Source organism: Lutra lutra, chromosome 2, assembly GCF_902655055.1.
Source record: "Lutra lutra chromosome 2, mLutLut1.2, whole genome shotgun sequence".
NCBI lineage: Eukaryota > Metazoa > Chordata > Mammalia > Carnivora > Mustelidae > Lutra > Lutra lutra.
Genome location: NC_062279.1, coordinates 114,093,214 through 114,115,880, shown reverse-complemented (window position 1 = coordinate 114,115,880; position 22,667 = coordinate 114,093,214). Strand labels below are relative to the sequence as shown.

The 22,667-nt window shown below is 37.8% G+C and overlaps 1 protein-coding gene and 1 long non-coding RNA gene across 4 annotated transcripts in view; one reads left to right on the top strand and one right to left on the bottom strand.

Moving 5' to 3' along the window:
• UGT8 (UDP glycosyltransferase 8) overlaps positions 1 to 22,667 on the bottom strand; it is an 87,936-nt gene that overhangs the window by 11,934 nt on the left and 53,335 nt on the right. The gene's annotated exons all lie outside the window — the stretch shown is intronic.
• Positions 3,636 to 7,042, top strand: LOC125093310 (uncharacterized). Its single transcript, XR_007125203.1, has 3 exons — positions 3,636 to 3,691; positions 5,163 to 5,428; positions 6,965 to 7,042. It is a non-coding gene; the product is annotated as an uncharacterized LOC125093310 (long non-coding RNA).

The following is a 22,667-nucleotide window of genomic DNA, read 5'->3' as shown; positions in this document are numbered from 1 at the left end:
ATGGAAGGAGGTACACCCTTCTGGCTACTGAATGGGTAAAACAGGTTGTGATTATTAATAAAGCTCTCAATTTACATTCTACTGCACTGACCAACAATATCCCATGTAGTGAAAATATACCAGTGTTATCTGTGGATTCAAAATAAGAAACAAGAGCAAACTGATTTATAATTTTCATTTTAGAGACGGTCCTAAGCCAGATGTACTTAAAACAATATGAACGCTAGCACGGTAGAATGACTGTAATACTACGTTTTATCTCTATGGTTTGTCTTCAAGTAATTTATCACCTACTGTCCAGTTCTCTAAAGATTAAAATTTCAGGGTCAATGCCATTTTTAAAAAGCTTACATTCAGATATACCAACCCTTACAGTCATAATGTTATTTAAATTTGCTTCCCAAGGACTTAAAAGGTCTTTGAGTTTGAACTGACACTGTGCAATAAATACTTAAGTTGTTTGTTCTTTGTTCTGCATGAAACAAAATAAAATCCATTAACCTATTTTTCTAGATTTTTTTCCAGCCATACTCATTAGCCATTTACAAGAATATATTCAAGTATGTAGCCTTTATTGATATGAAAGGGAGTAGAGAAAATTTTACTCATTATACTTCCCTTCAGGAAAAGCGCTCAGCATTTTTAGAAGATAAGACTCCAATTGGCTTAGAATGAGGGAAGGTGATTTCCAAACTGTTATTCCCTGACCCAGAGGAAGAGGGGATGCGAAAGTTCAGAGAAGAAAACAGTGAGCCTGACTGGGGTCCTGGACGGAAACCCTTCCCCATGATCTCTCATCTTCAGCCTAAATTCACAAAATGTTTGGTGTGACTGATGTTTTATGGAAACAGAGAGGGGCTGGGTTTGGGGTCTGGCTGACAAGGGAGACAGGCGGCAGGAACAGCTAGCTGCACCAGGTAGAGGCTGAAGGGATCCCAAATTTGCTGAACTCATGGTGAGGATTTGGGAACAGGAACTTCATGAAAAGTATGCCTGGCTCTCCGAAGAGCAGAGAGGCCCCAGGTGGCATATTGTTTCAATATACTCAGGCAGTATTTTCTGGAATTTAAGATTCTGCAATTATAAAGTGAAACTGATTTAATAACAACTCTTAAAAAAATAACCTTCATAATAAATGTGTTCAATGTAAAACAAAACAAAACAAAACAAAAACAACCCAATCCTGGATATTTAACACTGTCAAAGGTATTTTATTTTTTTATTTTTTTTTTAAAGATTTTTATTTATTTATTTATTTGACAGAGAGAGACCACAAGCAGACGGAGAGGCAGGCAGAGAGAGAGAGAGAGGGAAGCAGGCTTCCCGCCAAGCAGAGAGCCCGATGTGGGACTCGATCCCAGGACCCTGAGATCATGACCTGAGCCGAAGGCAGCAGCTTAACCCACTGAGCCACCCAGGCGCCCTGTCAAAGGTATTTTAGAATGTCCTTGCTACCTGACAAACACCAGGTAAAAATATAGAGTGTTAAAAAAAAAAAAAACCTTCATTTATAATATCAACAAAAACCACATATATCTAAGAGTAGAGTAAGCCTAACAAAATACACAAAATGTACATGAAGAAAAATTTACTGAAGGACAAAAAAGAAAAACTAAGTAAGTGGAGAGATGTAACATGTGAGGGGAAGGAAGAAACATCAATGTCCTGAAGATTTTTTTTGTTTTGTTTTGTTTTTTAATAAAATTAAGTTCAATGCATTCCCCACCTACATTTCAAGAGGACTGCTATGGAACTAGAGCAGAGTCTAAAATTCATCTGGGAAAGAAAATATACAAGAAAGGCTAGGAAGATTTTGAAAAAGTACAGGGAAAGAAGAGTTTTCCTTCTAGATATCAGAATGCACTCCAGAATTTAGAGTCCTCTCTATGAAATGTTCAGTTTTAGAAGAGACTGCAATGAAGGGGGCAGTAAGCTAGACTGCTGTCTACACAGGAACTGAGCATTTCCATCAGTGGGCACAAGTCACCCACCATCAATGCAGTAAAAAGGAGGCTAGATCCCCCCACTAATGTAAGAGTTGCAGGAGCATTAGAAAGTCAAAATGAATTAGAATATATGAAGTATTTGAAGAAACTCCCCAAAAGATACTTTTACTGTTTCTGGGTGTGGAAGGCCTTCCTGGTCCAGTCACAAATTCCAGAGTCATAAAGAAAACAATGAGAGATCTGACTACAAAACAATAAAACTTCCAGAGTAAAAATGATAATTTTTAAAAGGAAAATAATAATAATAATAATAGTAATAAGTAGATGCAGAAATATTTTCAATATATATAGTAAAAGATTTATATCCAAAACAAAATAATGAGAAAAGAATTTTCACAAAGCACCTCAGGAAACACCCATTTCACAGATGGAAAGCAAATGGCATTCACATGGAAAGATGCTTAGCTTCACACGCTAGCCAGAGAAACACAAATTCAAATTGTTTTCATCTCTTATTCTCTGTAGTCTCCACAGTCCTCTGTTAGTGGTGTCAACATAAAATTTAATCCATTTTAACTTTAAAAAAAAAAAAAAGGAATGCAGTATTTACCCTTAAGTATTAATGTTTTGTAATTTTCTACCAACTTTTGTGTTTTGCTATAAGGATAAAATGTCTTTTCCTAAATGGCTTCTGGGTCTATTGAGTTAGCACTTTTCCTACATTAAGATTATCTTTCAAATATCCATACTTTCCTTTAGTAATTTTATAGTTTCATTTTTTTTTTTTTTAATTTTTAATCCTTTCATCATCCAGAATCTCTTTTGGGGGGAAAGAATGAGTCTGGGATCCATTCTTATTTTTAACCCTATGGATAGCTAATCTTCCTTCTCAACACTATTGAATATTTCCTCTTGTCCTCATTAATGCAAAATTCCGCCCTCACAGCGGATTTCTGAGTTCCATTCTGTTCCATTGATCTATGTATCTGGTTATTCCTGTGCCTGGGCAGACACTTTTATTGACTGTTATAACAAATTTTAATATTTGCAGTGTTAGATTTCTCTCAAATTTCATTCTGAGGATTTTGCTGGTTATTCCCGGATTTAGCATCTTCTTTAAGAACTCCTTTTTTTTTTTTCTTTAATTAGAAAACTGTATTTTGTTAAGTTTTAAAAATCACAAGAGCTTTGGTTATAGTTGTTAAATACATCGAGGGACACTCTACTGCAGCCCCCAAAGTAGTAAATACTGCAGTATTATATTAGTGACTTTGATTATTTTATCACTGCTAAGTTTGTGAGATTTATAAATATCAAGGGGAAACTTCACGAACAAAAGGAATTTAATATGAACTTGTCATCGATCATTCTACTCCTATCTGCTCTCTACTGTGTTGAGTGAGCTCAAAAATAACTTCAAGGTTAGAAGTAACTGCATTTGTGGAAGCAGACAACCGACAAGCCCCAAATCTTCTTTTTGAATACCCCAACCGCCATTTTCCAGCAGTACCACTCCTTACACAAGTTAGGAGGATTTGCGCATACATGGACAAACACTTCATTTCACACACCGTATCCTTAAAACAGCGCAGTCAGTCCTTTATGCTCAACTGGCGGGGGCACGTGCGGCACGCGGCTCCACTAGATGGCGCAGCAAGCACGGAGCACGAGTGTCTGGCGTCTGCAGAGCGCTCCCAGGGCTTCTGACCATCAGGACCGGGGCAGACCCAGAGCCTATCTCTATGGTATTTCGGGCTCTTTGTGTAGGGGAAGAACTCGGTCATTTTCCAAATCCAAAGGAGACAGAAGTTATCACAATAATGAATCAAATATTAAGAAGGAAATCAGCAGTAGGCAGGTGCTTCCTTCACTATATTACTATGAAAATTTCCATTCTTATACAATTAAAATAATTGACTTAGATACTTATGTAGGATATATAGATAATTTTCATTTTATAATTTAACATAATTATAAAAATGTAACTCTATAATTTTATAGCTATAATGATTATTTTTATTGAGGTTCTCTTCAAAAGCTGTATTATATATATCAATATCGATATCAATCTATCTATATATATAAAATACAGCTTATATTAATATATCTGTATCTATATCTATATATAATAAGGCTTTTGAAAAGAGAACCTCACAATAAAAATTATCACTTTATCCTCTTGCACGGTTAAGTTGTCTTGGTCCTTAATGGGAGAAAGTAGAATAAGGAAATGTGGATAACATATTTATCATAATCACTACTGTATGTTAATGTATTTGCTTTCTTTACTCGTTATAATCATGACCTGGATATGCAATGATTTGTTTTCTAGTACTGCCAGATTTCTTTTCACCAAATGCCTTGACTTGGTCACAGAGAGAATAAGGCACTCTACCCTGTTCCTAACATGGAGAGCAGTTCAGGACAAGCCGGGGGGAAGTAACTAGGCTTTGTGAGACGGGACAAGGGCTGGAACAGGAGCCAAGAGATGCACCAGAGTTAAACAGCAGGGAGCAAGTCGCTCCCAAAGTGTAAAATTTTTAATAATTTTACATCATGTTTTGACATGATGGATATCAAGAAATGAAGGATGTGAAAAATATTAAAAGAAGGAGTAGAGAGATGCCTGGATGGCTCAGTCAGTTAAGCATCTGCCTTTGGCTCAGATCGTGATCCTGGAGGTCCGAGACAGAGTCCCACATTGGGCTCCCTGCTCAGCGGGGAGCATGTTTCTTCCTCTCCCTCTGCCCCCCACTTTGCTTGCTCTCTCTCTCTCTAGTTCTAATAAACAAAATTTAAAAAAAAAAAAAGAGGAGGAGAAAGCAAGTTCTTGAGAAACTTAGAGAAGACAATCATTGGGTAACTCCTTTTTATATACCTAGCCACCTGTCCAAAAACAAACAGAAGCCTCCTGTTAGCTGTGGTCAATGTGAAAACCTCCCAAGCCCAGAAATGTAAAAACAATTTTAAAAAGATAATCACTTCAGGATCCATGAAAGAAGAACTAATTAAAAGTTGGCTAGTGCAGAAGCCCAGCTCTGGCCTGTCTAGGCTTCACTCTGAGGGCTGAGGAAATCTGAAGAGATTCCCTAGGGAGATCTTTCACTGCTCCCTGAGACCTGGGGCCAGACTGGGTCGCCTTGGTTAGTTACTATCAAATCTGTACTGATGGCAGCCTGTGACCCAAACCTACTCTCTTCTCTCCCCACAAAATAGGAGCCTTGAGCGGGGACCAGCACAGTTGAGAAAGCAGCAACACTGCTTCCTTTGTCAACTGCATCCATTCCAAGACAAAGAATGCCTGGACTGTGAGAGAATCCTACACAGAGATGACGATGGGAGAAGAGGGACCTTTTTTCTTGTTTCCAACACCCACATCAATAGGCCTCTTTTCCCATTTTAAAGTGCCCGACATAAAGAACGTTCCACTTTGGTCAGGTGGGCTGCAGAGAATTGATTGGAATATTCATCTGCAAAACTCGGTAGGTAAGATAATAACGAACATCTTGATATAAATTTTTTAAAAAATATCAGAGGACAACAAACTTATCTTTGGCTACTGCTAAGACAGTTAACCAAGACTTATTAAACAACAACAAAAAATGCCATTGAAGATATATATATGAAACTTACTATTCAAAATGAAATGTACCAACCATCATTTGCACTGATCTGATTAGAAAAGGATTTTGTTCAAACCTCAGTTCCATAATTTGCTGTGTGATCCCACTCAAGTCTATTCTCTCTCAAGCCCAGATTTCTCATCATTAAAAGTGCTGATGATATTCACAAGGTCATTGCAAAGATTAAATGAGACCAAATATATAAAAGTGCCATGTTAAGTAAAAATTACCCTGCTATTTTTCCCTAGACAGGATGTCTGATAAGCAACAGACTGAACAGGGACTGAAATGATAGCCATATTGACAATAGGGGGGGGAAAGTCATTCTGCACCAAGATATTTTCTCTCAGTTCACCACGTTTGAGATTCTTCCAAAAAAATCTCATTCAAACAAATGAGAAGTAGTACCCAAAAAAATGTTTTACACGCAGGATCAAATCTAGTTCTTCGTTTTTCAGAACATTCAAGGATTTCCAAGATCATCCAAAAGGCTTAAGCCACAACTAATCTAAAGAAGCAATATAGTGATGAATGTCAAGGTGATGGTTCTACTTTTTAAAAACCTCAGAAGATGATTTTTTTATTAACACACTAAGCATTCGGGAGAATGACATTAAGTACCTAGAAGCGTGTGTTCCTTTGCACTGGGATTCTGTAGTATCTTCTTTCTTTCTCATAAGGCTTTTAGTTTTTGCTATTACAGTTACAATGAAAAGTAGGCAGAATTTGAAACATTGATTTGACTTTGAAGAGAGTAAAGTTCTCAAGGTTCTGAAGAACCTCCAGAAATTGCACACAGTTGGAATGTCCCAGGGTTACGATCATGGCCAGGTACTGAGGCATGATGGAAAGTAGCCACTGGGTATATAATAATGAAAATATCACCAGAAAAAGAAAAAAAGAAATCAGTCCCAAAAACAACATCTAAATCTTTCTTTGTTACAAAAGGAAGTTAAAAATCCAGAGATTTCGGGAGAATGAAAGATATTTGAATATGCTTGTTTGCAACAGAGTAAGAATGAAGGCGAAGGATGAAGATGCAGAAAGAGGAGGCAAGTGTTTTCTGTGTACATCTGAGTGTATAGGGTACAGATATGAGTTCCCCAACACTCTTTCCTTCACAATCTGCTGTCAGCTAAGTGTTCTAAGTTTTGCTGGGGGCCGGGGGGAGGTCATGGCTATCAAATAGTGTCCCAATAAATTAGGTGGGTTTCAAAGTCCATTTATTAATTCAGTCAATACTATTGAGCACCTGCTATGTACCATACCTGACATTCTTTTAGTTTAGGCACTTGAGACATAGCAAAGAGCAAATGAACAAATATTCCTATCTTTAGAGTTTACATTCCTAACAACGTGGCCATAACCTAATTTTCTATCCTCATCTCCCATCAGGTTTGGACACCTTATCGGCTTTTCATTCCTCCAGATACAGCCTGCCTTCTGGTGCCTGAGATTTCCTCCTCACGTCACAGTAATTGACCAAAGTCCTGACAAATGATATTTCCTCTCTGTTGATCTCCTTTGAAGGAGGTATTCTCTCTCAGGACACTTTCCACCTCACTTGTATGTGAATTTACACACAAGACTTTCTCTCTTCTTGGTGCTCACTACTTACCTTAAGAAATCAAGAAAGCTCAGAGTAATCTACATCCTTAAACAGATGAACAAATGCATTGTTTTATTTTTTTTTTCTTTCAGTTAGATAAACAAGATTATCTTTTCTCTAGAATTTGAGTCAACAAAGAGAATGTTCAGCATTTTAAAGAAAGGTCTCATTTTTTAAAATTCAACTTTGGCTACTACATTATGTGGCTTGCCTAGAGAAAATAAAGGTAGGTATGCCAGCCAATCTAGCTGTCTGTCTGCTTTCCTTCCAAGAAAAACCCGAAACTTTTTTCGTGATAATCACACTATTATGCCACAGAGACAGAATGAAGAGAGCAAAATCCATGTCTAGGATGGAGGCAGATGAGTGAAACAGCTGTAATAAAGCGAAATGCATACAAGAAGAGATTATCATGGGGTGTTTAGAAGAGATGGGGAGACGGGGAGGACCAGATGAGGATCTAAACCAGGGCTGGGCTGGTGAGAAGTGTAAGGAATAAAGGTGTCTGAGTGTGTATTAGAACCGAAGACTTAAGTGAGGGCTTAGGAGAAGGTGGGGTTAGCATGATTTTCAGGTTTCTGGTCTGGAATCACTGTGGAATTAACCAAGGGAAGAAACATAAAAGGAAAGCAGGTCTGTTGGGGTGGGGGGTGGGGAGATGCGCTTACATTTGAACATAAGGAATTTGAGATTTCTGTGCCACTTCTGTTCCAAGTGGAACTATCTAGAAAGGAGTGGGAAATATGAAACTTGGGAGGAAAAAGTCAGCTGCAGATATAGCTTTGTACCTCAAGGAGAAACACATGAGTGTTATGGACAATAGGACCGGTGGTGTCCTCATTATATCTTTCTCCCAAAGAGAATATGATGAAGAAATTACTGTAATTATTATTTTTTTATTTCATTTATTTATTTGAGACAGAGAAAGAAGAAGAAGGGCAGAGGGAGAGAGAGAAGTAGACCCCCTACTGAGCAGCGAGCCCTATGGACAGGGGGCTCAATTCTAGGACTCTGAGATCATGACCTGAGCTGAAGACAGACGCTTAACCAACCCAGCCACCCAGTTGCCCCCAAATTACTGCAATTCTTGAGGAAAAGTGAGAAAAAGAGACTCTGGGTCTAGAATACCCAGCAAGATAAATTACTAACACTTCTGTTCACAGCACTATTTAAACCATGGTCCACTAGTTCAGTAAGTTGGAACGTTAAGAGTTGATGGTACGTGCCTACAGTCCTTGTCCAGGCCATCCCACAAAAGATCAATTTCATCCTCTACTCAATCTGGTTCCTTTGGGAGGACTCCAAACCAGATCACAGTCTCAAAATGACCAAGACTCTCATTCCAGAATGAGTCCAACTTAATCTGGTCATGGCAGTCCCCTGCTGGGCCTCTCCAGACCACCTTCACCCTGAAGAGAAGTGGCCAGGCAGAAAAGAAAAGAACTTCTGACTAGCAAAGTCAGCAACTTGCCCAAAGGGAGAGAATAAAAAACAAAGCAAAACAAATCAAAAAAGGAAGTTTGAGGATCTTACCAATTTTGGTATTTCTTAGAGTAATTCCTGTATAAAATCTCTCTGTAACTCCCTATTCAATCACATAATAGAGCTTAGAACTATATAAAGTATGCCTTCACGATATGTCTAAACTAAGTTGCCTTCGATTAAAATTAAGGTATGGGAAAAGTTAAATAGCATATAGCAAAAAGAACTGGAAAAAATTACCTAGAAGCTGAGTATTCATTATTTACTTCTGTCAGAGAAGAAATGCAGTCATTTTACTCCTTGTACAATCTCATTTTATTAGAAGTTCTAACTATTTGCTCTCCAAAATATTAACAAACCTGTAATCACCACACTGAGAAATACAAATAAAGCTACTATTTTTTCTTTTAAATTTAAACTTCCCTCCATCAATTTCAGCATCTGTTTAAGACATTTAACTGCAGGGGCGCCTGGGTGGCTCAGTGGGTTAAGCCGCTGCCTTCGGCTCAGGTCATGATCTCAGGGTCCTGGGATCGAGTCCCGCATTGGGCTCTCTGCTCGGCAGGAAGCCTGCTTCCCTCTCTCTCTCTCTCTCTGCCTGCCTCTCTGTCTGCTTGTGATCTCTCTCTGTCAAATCAATAAATAAAATCTTAAAAAAAAAAAAAGACATTTAACTGCAGGTTGTTTTTTAAATGGATACAAGGAATTGGTAAATAGTCTATTTGGTAAAAGCACTCTAGGGGGCTATAAATTATTAATCACATGTGAACATTTTAGCAAGACACGTGGGAGTTACATCGTGTGGTAGATTGGACTTTCCAGCAATAAAGCAATGGCTGCAGCCTCATGTGTGCTTTCAGAAGCTTGCCATTCCCCAGTCCAGTGAAGCTCTCCGTGTCTACCCCTCAAAGCTGGGCTGGCTTGTGACTGCTCTGATCAATACGGTAGAAGGAATGCTATGTGACATGAAAAGCTAGGTCATCAGAAAGGATACAGGTGCCACCTGCTTCTCTCTCTGGGAACATGCATCCTTGATGCCCAATCACTATGATATGAGCTACAGCAAATCCAGGCCACGTGGAGAAGCCGCAAATAGGAGTTCTAGGTAAGAGCCCCAACTAAAGTTGCAGTGGACAGCCACAGCCACTCTCAACAGCCCAACATCTGACTGAATGAGCCTGGGGATGATTCCAGCTTCTCCTTCACAAGTCTTCCAGTCAAAACCGTAGAGAAGGTAAAGCACAGGCATTCATTCCTACTGGGCCCTACCTCAATCCCTCGCCTACAGATTCTACAGGAATTAAAAAAATGGTTGTTTAGGGGTGCCTGGGTGGCTCAGTCTGTTAAACGTCACCTTCAGCTCAGGATCCTGGGATGGAGTCCTGCATCGGCTCCTTGCTCAGCAGGGAGCCTGCTTCTCCCTCTCCCTCCACCTGCCACTCCTCCTGCTTGTGTTCTCTCTCTCTATCTCTGTCAAATAAATTAAAATCTTTTTTTAAAAAATGGTTGTTTAAATGTCACTAAGATTGCTTACAGCTCTAGGAATCGAAACATCTCAAAGGATTTTACTTGGTTACTTTTTCAACAGTCACAGATGGATCTTAAAAACAAGGCTAACAAACTATGGAAAGAGCCTAGATGTCCATCAGCAGATGAATGGATAAAGAAGATGTGACACACACACACACACACACACACACACACACACACACACACACACAAATACTATGCAGCTATCAAAAAGGACAAAATCTTGCCATCTGCAATGACATGGATGGAACTAGAGGCTACTACACGAAGCAAAGTAAGTCAGAGAAAGATAATTATCATATGTCGTCACTAATATGAGGAAATTGAGAAACAAGACAGAGGATCATAAAATGGAGGGAAAAATGAAACAGGATGGAACCAGAGAGGGAGACAAGCCATAAGAGACTCTTAATCTCAGGAAACAAACTGGGGGTTGCTGGAGGGGGGTGAGGATGGGAGGGATGGGGTGGCTGGGTGATGGACACTGGGGAGGGTATGTGCTATGGTGAGTGCTGTGAATTGTGTGTGTAAGACTGATGAATCACAGACCTGTACCCCTGGAAACAATACATTATATGTTAATTTTAAAAAATGCTAAGAGATCCAATATGAATCCAATATGAATCTCTTTCTCAGAAAAGACTGAGAGAATGGGAAGTAACTGTGGTCACTGAAAGCCTAGTTTGTGCTTTAAACCCATCTAAACTGTTTAAGAAAATAAGATAACAAAGTTGAGGCCCAAAGAACCTAATTCTGAGCAGCAGACCTATGGTCTACATCAAGATCAACAGAGAAAAATAGAATATCCACTTGGTATTTTTCCAAAAGAATTCTTATAGCCCTGTTCCCTTTTCAAGTATACGGATATTACCAAGGAACTGAGTGCACTGCCCTTAGTTAGCCTGCAGGCATATTCATTTATCCAAGAATTAATAACAGTTAAACTTTTATTGGTCAATTTCTAAGTACCAGGCACTAGGTACCAGGAGTAAAAAAGAGCAAGATATGGTTTCCCACCCAGAAGTTCATCATAGTCCAGCTCAGGCTTCACTATCAGCAGCACATGAATACTACCTTTGTCCTATTTCTTCCCTCTGTGCTGGGGAAATGGACACCCTGCAAATAATATAATTTCAAACAACACATTTACATTAAGTTTCTGTAAATTGTAGTTCAGTTTTCTCTTAATTTCAGAGTTGAATTCAGAATGGAATGGAATATGTGGCAACCAGCAATTAAAAGTTGTATGCAAATGGTTCCAAAACCAAATGGAAACACATTAATAGTTCATTAAATAAAATGTCAAAAAATCTTTGACAACTAAAGAATCCCTTCATAAATCAAAGAAAATCTTTTTTCTGATACTGTAATACTGGCGTTTGGTGTTTCTAGATTATAAACCTATAAAGAGAAGAATAGTAAATGCAGAAATTGGTTAAAACCAGTCAGATTCCTAACATTTCCTGGGTAAATCACTCAATAAGATCCTTCCACATCAATAACAGCATCAGAGTGCACCTGAGCCATTTTCTCCCAAATATCTAAAAAAATGTGTATGAAGCTAGACAAAGACCAAATGTGTGATAAGATCACATCCTATGACCTCATAGATATTTCCATTAGCTCTAGTGTCTTTCCACGCTGAGCACAAATACTGCACATGGACAGGAAGAAGGCAAGAGAGGTGTTTGGCTTAGTTCTGTAGTTGCTTGGGTGAGTAATGATACAGACTGGAAAACTAGGAACCGATCTCCCCCTGACCCTCAACCTCACTCCCCTTTTAGATAATCTATTTCCACAACCCTTCTGTGCAACAAAGTCAACGACCCAGAACGGTCTGGGCAATGGTACACTGATCATGGCATGAGTAGTTGAGTCATCTCAGGAAAAGCACTTCTGCTTGGGGCAGAAACAAGCAGAGCCATGGTAACAGTGCCTGCAAGATGGTGTAATCTTTCACAGACTAACCTATATAAAGACAATTTACAAAACAAATCTCACCACTGCTTGGAGAAAGAACAGGAAGATCAGAGAAAGATAAAACTCCTAGCTGGTCTCAGCAAAGGCTGTATAAATGAAGGACAAACACCATAAGGCTGCATGGGGTTGTCACGTCTCTCAGTCCCTCTCCCGGTACTTCTCTTACAGGAGCACTCCATTAAATTATTCACACTCTCAAGTCAACTCTGCAGAACTAAAATTTGGATTCATTTGCTCTTCTAATTCGCCAATATCATGACTTCCTTCCATTAATATAATTAACCACACTATGCTCCCAAAGAAGTCTGTAGTAGAAGTCTACCTTTGAATGTGCAGCCCAAAATTTCTTTCTCGACAAGTTCTTTCTATCCTAATCCCTAAGCCCTCTCATAAAAGTTGGCTGCATAATCCAAACCAGTATACTAAAAAAAAAAGTCTTATTCAAGTACTCTCTACTCAATGCTCAAGTTGTTAACTGCATTTTTTAAACTTAATCTGTGAAAAAAAAATCTTCAGATTTTCATAGACAATCCAAGGCCAATCTGTTTCTCACTTTCTACAGTGAACCACATTAGATCATTCTACATTCTCATAGCCTGTCCCATCGCTGCCCACACTCGTTCACTCTGGTTACCCTGCATCATGGTACTTTCATCTATCCATACTGAACAGGAGCTTCAAGGACAGATCAAATGCCACCTTCTACACCAACCCTTGAGTTTGCCAACTTTAAGAAATTATTATTTGTGTCTCTCTTTTTTTTTTTTTTTTTTTTTAAAGATTTTATTTATTTGACAGAGAGAGAGAGAGAGATCACAAGTAGGCAGAGAGGCAGGCAGAGAGAGAGAGGGAAGCAGGCTCCCGGCTGAGCAGAGAGCCTGATGTGGGGCTCGATCCCAGGACCCTGAGATCATGACCTGAGCCAAAGGCAGAGGCTTTAACCCACTGAGCCACCCAGGCACCCCTGTGTCTCTCTTTTGATAGTACTTTATGTCTCTCTTATGGTATTTTTCATATATGGACTTATTATAAAATTATTTGTACACACATCATCTCCTTTAGCAGACTATAAATTCCTTGAATATCAAAGCACCCAAAACATTGTACTGACCCTAAATCATGTATACTCAAACATCCATTAAATACATATCTGATAACTTACATGAAATTTTCATTGTTTTGCTAAATCAAATCCATGCAAACACCCATCAACTTATAAATGGATTTATTCCAAAGGTTCATTTGTAAATCTTTTTCTGAAATATATATACATTTTCACAAAGTATTATTACTCTACATGGTATTTAGGATATTTGAAGTTGTATTTTAGGACTTCAGTATATCACAGATCAATTATTACTTTAAGAGACATCTGGAAGATGTCTCAAGAATCTAGTTGTGATGCATAATGACACTGTTCCAAAGGGAACTTTCGGACAACAAATTCACATTCTCTATTCTCATTCCTGGACACCAGTGACTGACAGACATGCTATGCGTGTTCCAAAAAACCACTTCTCTGTATAGGTTTAGTAGTAAGCAGTTAATTAGTTTATGAAACTGAGCTATGTTTGTAGCAAAGAGGCCATGAAGGAAATCCCTATCAGAGCATGTAAGAATGAGAGCAATGAAACAAAACAAAACGAAACAAAAAGAATGTGAGCAAAAATGACGCATATATTGAAAACCAACCAGTATTTGTTTTAAACCTTAAAACTGTCCTGAATTTCTCATAAAATTAAAACATGGGTGGATTTTATATCGTAACAAGGAGACATGGATAAAGATAAAAACCTTAATACTCTAAGAAGAGTCTTCTTCAAATATTCTCAGTTGAGGAAAAAGGGAAAGAATCAAGACTTGCCAAGTCAAATTGTTGACATATTTTCTTGATACATGGGATTTATTTTATTCTAGGACTCCAAAGGAAAATTTGTCTAGTGGACAATCATCCACTAGAATGAAAAACAAGAAAACTAGATAAAAATCACTCCCTCCCCTTAACAGTTGTAACTAAAATGTTTGCTGGCAAAGATCTCAAGCATCTCACCTAGTTCCAAAAATCTAAGACCTGGCAAACTGAGAACAAAAGTACAGAAGGAACACTCGTCAGGAACAATAAAAAGGTAAGGAGTTTTTAAAGAATTGAGTTTCAGGTAGAAAAGTTTATAGTAGAGACAGGAAATGGTAGAGTGAAAAAGAACTTTTGGGGCAAAGGGAAGGTCATATTCAAGGCAAAAAAGCAAAAAGATGTTGCAGAATAGAAAGAGAACTTCCACATTTACAAAAGAAAAAATCATTTCTATGGGAAGAAAGAAATGAGCATGATCAGTTAAAGAGAGCTCAAAGATTAACAAAAACTCTGAAGTTTATGAGATCATCCTGGATTCCTCTTACCTAGCAGATGATTCCAACAAATTCCAACAAATTAACGCTTAAAATAGATTAAAAACCAACAATCAAGCATCAAAACCACCACCAAGAAATCAATCTTTTAATGGGACTAGAAACCACGGTCATAATATTGGACTAAATATTTCATAAAAATGTAGGAATTCATGTGTTTAAAGTAAAAAGAGACAAATTAGTATACTGTATGGAGTAGTAGTATATATACTGCTACAAAGCATATGAACCTTTAAAAAATAGCCCACACAAAAAAGGAATGTGAGAATGTGGGAAAATTACCTACCATGTGCTATTTGTAATACTATAATATGCTCCAGGAAGAGAAGACACAGGTAAGCAGGGCTCCAGGCCTGGCCAATTGCCAATCATTCTGAAATAATACAATTCTGAGGGCAACCAATGGCTGGAATCACAGCAAAGAATTTAACACCTGGGGAGAGGGGACTCAGTGATCCTAGCAAACATCAGGTCCTCAGGGAAAATGCAGAATCTCCAAGTGAGCACAATCAGGAAAAATCTCTGCATACCAATCCAATGCTGTTAAAAAAACAAAACAAAACAAAAGACAAACAAAAACACTGGTCCAAAATGTTGCTTTTAATCAACAGCTCACATACCATTTAAATCCGTGTTTACTAAATTTAAAGCAATCACATGTAAGTCTGTATTTCTTGGTGGGGAAAACACCCAAGCGAACGAGGAATACACACCATACAGCCATAAAATAAATACATTACCCTGGGATGTTCATTTTCACCCATAAATAGCATTTAAATCCTCTTTTATAATAAATAAAGGTATGTCATCTCATCGTAGAGGAGAAACTCTCTGCCTCGCAAAATCCACTTCCTCTACTTCCTGAATTCCACTTCTCAAGCATTAACTGGGCATTACTGCAACCCAAGTAAAGAACATTTTTCAGCCTTTTGAAGAAGCTGAGCATGAACATGTGACTAGGCCACATTCCGGACAATGACACGTAAGCAGAGTGGGCCTTCCAATGGCTGAAACACAGCAGTCATCTTGACCATGAGGAGGAGAACAGCCTTCTGGGACAGTAGGACAGAGGGCTGGCCCCTGCTGACTGGTCACAACTGCCATACTACCCTGAATGGCCCACCTTAATACTTCCTTTATGTGACACAAAAATAACCACCATTGTGTATGGCTCCTTAGTTGTTTTCTGTTATTCGCATTCCTAATCCTAGGTGATGAAATCATGAAGAATGCAAAACAGAAGACTTCAAATAAATGTCCATTACTTCTGCTTGACTGGATGCTTCCTTCCCAGTATCACACAGGGGACTGCATTCATTATTGTGTGGCGTGCAGGTTTGAGAAGTACGATAACTGCAAAGTATGAATATAATACTAATTTTTAGGTCATCTGGGTTGCTTTGAAACTGGAATACTCTACCTGTACTATATCATCAATCCAGTACCTCAGGGACCAGAGGCTATCCCTGAAAATCCAACATCATACTAGCATCACAAAGTCTGAAGACAAGCTAAAATTCATGTTATCCCCCTAATTTATTTCACAGCTAGGGAAACTGAAGCCAGACATTAACTGACAGGTGGTAATGCAAAAATTACTTTAAGTTCCTCAGAAGGATCATGTTAGGTAAACTGAAGGTATTATATCCAAGTAGTTCATAAAAAGTATTTTTTTCTTTTTTTTTTAACTTGGTCAGTGAAAAGATACCATGTTTTATCTCATCCTCAAAGACTACATTTTACCTTTCTCTCTGCAGCCCACTGGAAGGAAGAGAAAAACAATGACATGCACAAAGAAATCTTAACCAATTCTGCAACCGTTAAATATTTTGTGTTTTTTTTCTTATTTAATTATTTTATTTCCTTTCATTCCTTTTTGTTGTTGTTGTTTTTGTTTTTTGCTTTAGCGCATAGGTATTAAACCACCCAAAGCACTGCTAATAGAATTTTTTAAAAATGTGCTGACTGCTTCTTCCTTAGAAGTATATTCTTATTTCATTATGATTCATGACAAAATTGGATGAATAGTACATATAACTCAAATCTCGTTCTTGTATCATAGGCCAAGACTAAAATAATAATAATAATAATGCTTTTCTCCCAATCTGTTACAGACAGCCTAGTATCAGTCATTAAGTATCTGGATATGACTAAAACAAAAATAATAATAATAATAATAATAAATAAAAAACAGACTATCTGTCTGACTGAGGTTACATATAAATGAGACTACTCAGCATATTCATGACATAACCCTCCTTCCCCATCACAGGCAAGAAGTCCATACTCTTTTTTGCTAATACACTGTTCAGTTATTAGTAACGCTCACAAATGGTGCCACATATTGACCCGCTCAGACTATGCTCAATATCCTGGCATGGCATTCCGTCTTCTACAATGAAGATGAATAAAGCGAATCAAAACAAGGAATCTTTCATTATATACTCCAGGTAAAAAATAGGCAAAGGTCTTTAGAAGAAAAGGCTGAATTCATTAGATTTGAGAGTCTTCAGGGTAGAAAACCGCCCCAACTGGCAAACAAAAGACACTGAACCGGCATACATTAACAATAAGCAAGGACACCGTATTATGCAGAGGCTAGAACATCTGCTTGTGTCCACACGTCTTCCGCCGTTCCGTCAATTAACAATGAACATGAAATGGAAGGATGCCTGGGAAGCACTCAACACCATGCCTCTTCACGGGGAGTCCGCACCAAACAACATCCACTCGTGTAATTTTCAAGGACCTCTGAGTGCTTACTATCGTTCAAGAAATTCTACATCGCCTTTCCCAACAATTTTTGACCAATTTCTAGACTTTTTAATTTATTTGCTCATTAAATTCTCTCCTCTGTCATAGACTCTGAATTCCTCCTACAAAGTTTCCTTACTTTCCATCTTGAAGATGGTTAGGACACCTCTATCTCTGTGCAGAATATGTAGTGGGTGTTTTCCACATATTTAATTAGAGCAGAAACTGAACATGACTTTAATGAACTAATAACCAGGTTAGGAACATTAATACATAAATACCTGAATGAATAGCTAGCATATGATGATTCCCAGCAAAGCAGTGCATCAGAATGATCAAAGGCGAGCACACCACTGTCAGCTATGGACAGACTACACGGAGAAGTAGACTCAGCACTACATACTAAGCACCGAATACCATGTCTTGCAGATACTTAACACTCAATAAACTTTAACTGAACAACAAAAAAAAGGAGATAAAGGCCCTTAATACAATGATAGGACATTTTAGGCAGGTAAAGACTTAAAAATGTATAGACCACCCATTATAAGTTGCATGAGCACGCATATGCATGGAGCGCCTACAACATTACAAGTCCAGGGATACCTAAGAGATGAAATAAAGTGCCCACCTCAAGAGGCTGGGAAGAGGAGAAAATAATTACAATTCGAAGTGATGTGCTGAAATCGATTACATAATTCAAAAAAAGGTCCACGAAGTCTTTCAAATGGAGTGATAGTTAAAATCGGTAAGATTGGTCGTGAGTCAACTGCGAGAGATAACAATAGATACATGTAAGCATGTAGGCTTGACTACAAGTCTCAGGTTTTTGAACTTGATCATTTATGTAAGGGAGTGAGAGAATTTATCGTTAGAGAAATAACTGCAGAGTGCTGTAGTACTTGAAGATTAATCTGTCATCGTTTTTAGGGTAGATTAGCGTCAGGGAAAAGGGCACCGCGCCTACAGAAGGAAGCCAGGGAAGGAGGTCAGCAGGCTCTGTAATTGTTCATATGTGAGGTTACTGTAATTTGCAAAAACTGGGAGTGGACAGAAAATAGAACAGAAAAGGACAGATATCATTTCCAAGGAAGAAGCACCAGTATTTGCTGAAGCCAGAAAGAAACATGAAGGAGTTTAAGAAAGATGTGTTTCATTTTTGATGTTCCATGGCTTCCAAGAGTTTTCAGTACAACATTAAGAAAGAATGCCTACATTCACCAAAGAGATTCCCTCTCTAAACTCTGCTATGTATTATGCTTGAAGGCTGAGTTTCCATCTGAGAAACTAATATAAAAATTATAAATGCGTTCATGCATCCCACGGAGATCACAGAGTACCTACCACGCATATATGCCAAATAACAAGCTCAGCACCACCAGAAAAAAATTAAAGCTTGACTGGTTTTTTTTTTTTTTTATTTGTGAAATAGTTATCTGACTCTAAAATAATGCCCTGAAGAAGCTATTTAAGGACTAAGTATTATTAACTCACTCAGGAAAATACGGAAACATGTTTTTCTAAGCCCCACAAGTGCCTCTTCACAAGCACCAAATGTTATACAATAAAACACATGGACTACTTCTCCTTGATACATATGACTTACCACTACTTTTTTTTCCAAGGATTTTCCTAATTGTCCTAAATGTAATTCAAGAGGCTTACTTAGGTGCTTTATCATTCACCAATACTATCTAACTATTAAATTTGGGGCGCCTGGGTGGCTCAGTCGGTTAGGCATCCGCCTTCAGCTCAGGTCATGATCCCAGGGTCCTGGAATCTAGTCCAGCATCAGGCTTCTTGCTCAGCGGGAAGCCTACTTCTCCTTCTCCCTCTGCCTGCTGCTTCCCTGGCTTGTGCGCTCTCGCTCTCGCTCTCCCTCTTGCTTCTCTCTGACAAATAAATAAATAAATAATCTTGTTAAAAAAAATTAAATTTACGTTGACAATATTTTTCTCTGAACAAGAGGGCCTAATCAGCTAAGAGCTGCAATTGAGGTCACTGCCATTATCCTGCGTCCAGACATTGTTTTTAGAACTTAATATAAATAAAACAATCAGAGAGAGTGTGACCGACCGTGCATCTTAAGTACTGGGCCTTGCCCTTCCACAGTTTTTACCCCGGACCTTAAGCCAAATTATACAAACTAAAACACCATTAAAATAACAAGAACCAAAAAGGTCTTTTTGTTTTTTTTTTTTTTCAAAACCCCCAAGGGTGATTGCCCATTTTGGAGAAAAAGAATCCTTTAAAGAGACAACTGTTTCTAGTTTTGTTCTGATTGACATATGATACTCAACAGACACCACATACCTCAGAGGCCCATAGATAATAATTCACAAAAGAAAAGCACCATATTCTGCATTTAAAAAAAAAAAAATTCTCTATGTCCGAGAGGAGAGTGTCTTTAAACAGGTAATTCCACCCTATTAAATTCTCTATGACTTATCCTTTCATAGACCTTTAAAATAACCTATTTTTTTTTAATAAATACATTTTTCTCCTAGGCCAACCTAAAGTCAAACAGCAAACTTAAATCCCATTGCTTACAAACTAAAATAACTATGAAAGAGAAAGGTGAAATAAATAAAATGGAGTTTTATTTACTGAATTGTTGAGTGTTAGCTTATCCAGCTGTCTAGGCTGGGAGATTTATCATACAGCTGCTCATTCAAGTGAAAACACAGCAGTAGAATTTGGGAAGCAAAATAGTCATAGCCTCCCCATTTGGTAAAAAGAATAGCTAATCTCATACTGCAAAGAACACAGCAATAAAATTCTAACTAAAAAAAACTCTAACATAATGTTCATCCTGCTATAAATTAATAGCTACCAATGATTGGGCATCTAGAATAAGCCCGTCCTGGCATTAAATAATGTGCTTTACTCACTCTGCTGTCCTATTTAGACGGCAAAACATCACTACAAGGTAGAAGTTTTCCGTATATAGATGACAAAACTGTAGGCTCAAAATCCCAATATTTCAAAGATATAAACGGCTGAAACAAACAAACAAAAACTCCACTAAGGTTAATGCACGTTGAAAAACCTCATTATTTTTCTGCCAGTCAATGCTGCATCTGACATTACAATTGTATTAAATATGTGAGGGCCATGTTCACAACTTTAGCAAGAGGAGACTATTAGCGTGTAGAGAGCACTAACTCTCAGAGCCATTACGTTACAAAGCATAATGAGCCCATTTCCTCCTCCTTTTACTGATGTTTATTTATTTTTCCTTAACGGGAATTTCAATATACTTAAAAACTCTGAAATTTCCTCTCATTATCATTAATTTTAAATTATCAGTTATGTAGCAATATCTTTCAGTAAACAGGTGAATGGGAAATATAATGATTACTAATTTTTGCTTTTCTGTCAAATTGCATGTGAAGATGAGAAGACTAATTCAGGCAATGGAGAAATTTAGACCCTATAATTCCTTCAAGTTTAACTGCATCTGTTTCAGGTTCAAAGGTCTAATAAAATCCCAGGCACATAAGGCTGGTTTAACATGCAAAAATACATTATTATAAGCTATCACATCAATAAGCTAAAATAGACGGGGCGCCTGGGTGGCTCAGTGGGTTGAGCCGCTGCCTTCGGCTCAGGTCATGATCTCAGGGTCCTGGGATCGAGTCCCGCATCGGGCTCTCTGCTCAGCGGGGAGCCTGCTTCCTCCTCTCTCTCTGCTTGCCTCTCTGTCTACTTGTGATCTCTCTCTGTCAAATAAATAAATAAAATCTTAAAAAAAAAATAAGCTAAAATAGAAAAATCACATGATCGTATCAGAGATGCAGAAAAAATATCTGACAAAATCTAACGCACATTCATGATTAAAAACTCTTAGTAAACTAGGAATAGAGAGGTATTTCCTCACCTTAATAACCTCCAGCTTATCTCAAACCTAATGGTGAGAAACTAGCTTTCCAACTTAAATCAGGTACAAGGCAAGGATGTCCCCTCACTACCCTTTTCAACACCGAACTGCAAGCCCTAGCTAATGCAATAAGGCAAAAAAGAAAAAAAAAAAAGTGAATTAAAAAACATAGATTTAGAAGGAAGAAATAAAACTGCCTTTGTTCACAGATGACATAATCAACCAACAAAATAACTCCTACAACTAATATGTGATTATATCAAGGTTTTAGGATACGAGGTTAATACACAAATGTCAATTACTTTCCTAGATACCACCAATGAACAAGTGGAATTTGAAATTAAAAACACAGTACCATTTAAATTAGTATCACCAAAACTGAAGTACCTAGGTATAAACCTAACAAAACACATGGAAGATCTATACGAGGACAACCACACAACTCTCAATGAAAAAAATCAGAGATACTAAATAAATAATATTCCATGTTCATGGGCAGGAAGAATCAAAACTGTCAAGATATCAGTTCTTCCCATCTTTATCTATAGAATCAATGTAATCGCAATCAAAATCCCAGCAAGTTATGGATATCAACAAATGATTTTAAAGTTTATATGGAGCATCAGAAGACCCAGAATAGCCAACATAATATTGAAGAAGAACAAAGTTGGAGGATGCTACCTGGCTTCAAAACTTACTATAAAGCTATAGTAATTAAGACAGTTTGGTACTGACAAAAGAACAGACAAATAGGTCAATGCAACAGAAAAGAGAGCCCCCCAAATAGACCCATATACAGTCAATTAATTCTCGACAAAGTAGCAAAGGCAATACAATGGAGCAAAGATGGTTTTTGAACAAATGGACCAGCTGGACATCCACATGAAAAAAAAAAAAATGAATCGAGACACAGAATTACACCATTCATTCAGAAGAATTAACTCAAAATGGATCACAGATCTGAACATAAAATACAAAACTACTAACCTCCTAGGAGATAATATAGGAGAAAACCTTGAAGACCTTGGGTATGGTGATGACTTTTTAGATGCAGTGACAATGACAGTATCCATGAAAGAAAGAATGGATAAATTGTACCTAATTAAAATTAAAACTTCCATGAAGATACTTTCAAGAGAATGAAAAGCCAAGCTATAGTGTAGGAGAAAATATTCGCAAAACACACATCTGATAAGGGACTGTTATCCAAAATATACAAAGAACTCTTAAAACTCAACAATAAGAAAACAAATAACCTGACTTAAAAATGGGCCAGAGACCTGACTTAATACCTCAACATTGAAGATATACAGATGACAAATAAGCATATAAAAAAATGTTCCACATCATTTGTCATCAAGGAAACGTAAATTAAAATAACAAGGATGTACTACTATACACCTATCAGAATGGCCAAAATCTGGAACAATGACAACATCAAATGTTGGCAAAGATGT